A 5,065-nucleotide genomic window follows, 5' to 3' on the forward strand; every position below is an offset into this window, starting at 1 on the left:
TGCTGTTTGTAATAAGAATCTAAATATATTTCTTACCTCTTTTTGCAACAAGGAGAATTGTACATAACTGCTTTTTTTACTCTATATATTATTTCATATCAACATGATATCCTTTCTCATTTTTTTGGAGTGTACTCTAAAATTTGCCTATGGGAGGATTTTTTTTTTTTTTGTGAGAAAGATTGGCCCTGAGCTAACATCTGCCAATCCTCCTCTTTTTGTTGAGGAAGGCTGGCCGTGGGCTAACATCCATGCCCATCTCCTCCACTTTATATGGGATGCCACCATAGTGTGGCCTGCCAAGCAGTGTGTCGGTGCGCACTCGGGATCTGGGCCGGCCCCTGGGAGGATTTTTTAAGTTTAGGTTTCATAAATTCAAACTTTTAAATGATTTTTTTGTCTCTGCAATTGGTGTCATGCATTCTTAACATTAAAATTATGAAATTCTTATATTTTGAATACTTTGATAGTTTAAATTTTATATTTCAATTAAGAATCCACACAAAAATATATTCTTTGTAATATGTGAGATAAACATCTCTTATTATGCTATCTTGAGAGAGAACCAGTTGCCCCAACACCAATTATTGAATAGGCCCATTTCTTTCCACTGCTTTGAAACATCACCATTATCACATACTAAATTCTTACACAATCTTAGGACTTTACATGTTTTTTTCCTGACTTAGCTAAAATATTTAGATTATTATAGCCATTAAAGATACATCTTCAGTTGAGATTTAGTCTGCATTTTCACAAAATGTTTGGCTCTTCCCATCATTCCACATAAAATTTACATTTATTCTAGCAACAGAATAAAAAATGTGAAAACACAGAACTTTGTAGAAATTTTGTTTGGAATGTTGTACCATAATATACTTCATCTTTTTATTCAGGAAAATGATTTGTACCTCTTATTACTCAAATCTTAAACTATTGTTCAGTTAAGTTCTATAGTTTCCTTCATATAGTCTCTGCACATTTTTTATTTATGTCTAGATATTTTCTTTCTTTGAACTTGTAAACTTCTTAATTATGTTATCATCGTGGACATAAGGGAAACATTATTAAAACATATTTACCAATAAAGATTTTCACTATATACTCTTTAATGAAGAGATAGTCACAAAGCATTATGCCCTTTGTCAAAATGTCAGTTTGCACTTAAAGTTAACTCTGAGAGGAGGGGTCTTTTGGATTGTATTTCTTTTTTGAATTTTTTCCAGTTTTTAGTATTTGTGTAATTTCTCTAAGCTAACGTATTTTGCAACCCAAGAGAAACCCTGATGATCATGGATATGACACTTTTTAATTGTTGGCGTCTGTTTTCAGTTTTATTTAAATGTTTTATCTAGATTCATAAATGAAATTGATATATTTGTGATATCTGTTTGTGGTAGTTTTATGTCAGTATAGACTCGGGGTATGATTAAAGCCCACTTCAAAACCATGTCTTTAGGGATTGTAAAGAGCAACACCCTGAGAGAAGAGATTATTTTGGGGAGCACAAAGGAGGGGCCGTAGAAGCTAATGGGGACTGAATCTAGAAATGTGATGAATTGTGCCTCTGATGACACTGTGAAGGTAAGGTGCAGGCCTTTGCTCTGCACACATGCGGTTCCAGGTTGTCTCCAGCCTCTTGAGGGAGCTAATGCCTGAGGCTCCAGCCTTTATCCTTTGGAGACCTGGTTCTGGACAGAACTGGGAAGGAAATTTGTGCACGTTTGGGTTCTGTGAAATTTGGCAGAAAAGGAGTCAAGATTGCCTTACAGTGGGTAGGATCCAAAATTTTTCCAAATGCCTCTCAATTGGGTCTATTAGTGTATGTATTTTTAGCCTGCTCTGGACTTACCTTCAGATAAAGGTGTTTGATAATGGGCTGTGCTCAAGGGTCTGCTGTTTCAGGGTGGAGGGGAGGGTGCAGGAAAGAGAGGATGAGCTATAGTTGCATCTTTTACTTTCTTTGAGGAAAGCTCCCTAGGTAAATGTCCAGATATGTGCAGTAAAATATACAGGCCTTGATTCCAGAAGATGCCTTCTGCAGCTGTATGTGCCAGGGAGTGAGGCCCATAAATGTGATGGAGGAGGGCAGTTAAAGGCTATCGGGTAAGAGCTGGGGCTGTGAAGTGTTAGTGGTCTTTAGTAAAGCACACTATTCAAGAGCATGGACTTTGGAGTTAGTCATCTCTGCATACATGTCCAGATTCTACCACTTAACACATTTGTGAATCTAGACAAGTGATTTAACCACTGAAAACCTTAGTTTCTCCCTCCCTAAAATGTGAATGACAGCAGTACCTACTTTATGAGGTTGTTGTAAGACTTAAATAAGATAAGCAAGTAAATTCTAGATATATTCATTCAGTCAATAGATATGAGTCAGGCAATTTTATAGTTGATAACGAGTCACTTGAAAATGAAACAGACAAAACTGGAGAGTGACATCACCAAGATGGTGAAGTAGGAGACCCCAGCCTCTCCCCACAAAGATCAACAATTAGCTATCCATAAATAAAAACAGCTCTGGGAGAGCTCAGGAGTCTATTTAACAAACTTCAACAGTGCAGTGGAACAAAAAACCTGAGAATAACTGCTCAAAAAGGGAAGGAAGAAGAGCTTCATTTTGCCAACATCAACCCATTCCTTGGCTGGTGCTGCTCAGTGCCAAGAGAGAACTCCTAAGCTAGAAAGAGTTCTTGCTGGGCAAGGAAGAATGAGGTAAGCAACCAGCTTCCCCAGCCTTTCAGGACCACACTTAGGTTTCACTTTGCCCAAAGAGTGGCACAGCTGAGACTAGTATAGAGATGGCTAGGAACAAGGAAGAAGAGCAGGGGCTACCAGTGTCAACTACACAGCTGTAGTGACCACAGTTCCCAGTGACCTGTTCAGCAGAGGACCCCAGCGGCTTTTGCCACTGAAGAAAACAGCACGGCCATGGACCCTTCTGCAGATTTTACCAGTTTTCACCCCACAGGTATTTGCATTTGCAGATGCCAGCTTCCTGAGTCCCTCTCCACTCTTTCTGCTCCCCACCCCCACCCCCAGCCTGCGCCAGGGCCCAGGATCCACACCAGCAGCTGGCCCAGGCCTCCCTGGCTGCGAGAGTGCAGGACACCAGCCTAGACCCCAGTGGCTAACCCCCACCGCCATGCACACACTTGCGGTTAGCTTCTCCAGCTGTGCACTTGCACGCTGCCAGCCTGACTCTTGTCACCAACCTCAGTTGCCATGTGCATGCCCATTGCGCTATCCTGCAGCCAGGGAAGTGCACATCGACAGCCACGGTCCCTATAGGTGCTTGTGGGCCTAGATTCAGCCTCATCTCAAGTTACTGGCCCACACCACTGGGCTCACTTGCAGCTAGTCACCCCCGAGCTGTGCACCTGCACTCCCCTGGCCTGGCCTCTGTCACCAGCATTCACTGCTGTGTGCCTGTGGCAAGACACTGCAGCCACAAAAGTATACACCAACAAGGCCACATTAGCTGCTTCTGGGCCCAGATTCAGCCCTCTCTCTTGTAAGTGGCCTGCACCACTGGGCTCACCTGCAGCTACCCCTCCAGCTGTACACCTGCATGCTCCCAGCCTGACTCCCTTCACTGGCCTCCACTGCCATGTGTGTGCCTGTGGAGAAACCCTGCAGCCACAGGAGGGCCCCCCAGCTGCCTGTATGCCTACAGTTGGCCCAGGCCTTCACCACTACATTTGTGTCTGCAACCAACACCTGCCACTTCATAGGCATCTGTGGCTGGCACCCACAGCCAAGTGTGTGCACACCACTGGTTCTGGCCATGACCGCTGCCTGCCCTGTTCCCTAGCCACTAGACCTGGAGGTGCCACTGAGGACCCTATCAGTCCTTGCAACCACTGTGGACTCTCCCACAGCACTCACCAAGGACCACACTGTTGTCAATGCTCTGGACCCCAGTGGCCTGAGCTGATGAAACATCATGTGCCCCCCAGAACCAGAGCTGCCACAGGACCTTGCACTTGGCACCCTGCACCACTAGGCCTGCATCACAGCATATTCTGGCATGCCCCAACTCACTGGTGATGGTCTGTCTTTATTGAAATCAGTCCATAAAGTCTGTAAGAGGTGACTCCTTCTTCAAATGCACAGACACCTATGCAAGGGTACAGGGGTCAGGAAGAATCAGAGAAATATGACACCACCAAAGGAACACAGTAAACTTCCTGATCCCAAAGACAGAGAGATACGTGAATTGCCTGACAAAGAATTCAAATAATTGTTCTAAAGATGCTCAGAGAGCTACAAGAGAACATAGATAAAGAATTTAATGACATCAAGAAAATAGTACAAGATAAAACAAGAAGTTCAACAAAGAGAATATATAAAAAACCAAACAAATTTTTGAGCTGAACAACACAATGAGTGAACTGAAGAAGTCAATAGCTTCAACAGGAGTCTGGGCCATAAAGAAGAAAGAATGAGTGAGCTCAAAAAATGATCATTTGAAATTATCTAGTCAGAAGAGCAAAAAGAAGAATGAAAGGGATGAAGAAAGACTATGGGACTAAGGGGACACCACTAAGAGAAACAAGGTACACATCACTGGAATCCCAGAAGGAGAAGAGAGAGAGAGAGGAACAGAAAGCTTATTTAAAGAAATAATGGGGGCCGGCCCGGTGGCGCAAGCGGTTAAGTGCGTGTGCTCCGCTTCGGCGGCCCAGGGTTTGCAGGTTTGGATCCTGGGTGCGCACCGACGCACTGCTTGTTAAGCCATGCTGTGGTGGCGTCCCATATAAAGGAGAGGAAGGTGGGCATGGATGTTAGCTCAGGGCCAATCTTCCTCAAGAATAAAAAGGGAGGGGGAGGATTGGCATTGGATGTTAGCTCAGGGCTAGTCCTCCTTACAAGAAATTAATAAATACATAAATAAAATAAATAATGGCTGAGAACTTCCTAAACCTGGGCAGAGATTTGGACATCCAAGTACATCAAGCTAATAGGTCACAACATAATTTCAATCCAAAACAATCTTTTCTAAGACATATTATAATAAAACTTTCAAAGACAGAGAATTTAAATACAGCAAGAGAAAAAA

Source organism: Ceratotherium simum, chromosome 6 (genome assembly GCF_057802395.1).
Source record: "Ceratotherium simum simum isolate JZ-2026a chromosome 6, ASM5780239v1, whole genome shotgun sequence".
Classification (NCBI taxonomy): Eukaryota; Metazoa; Chordata; class Mammalia; order Perissodactyla; family Rhinocerotidae; genus Ceratotherium; species Ceratotherium simum.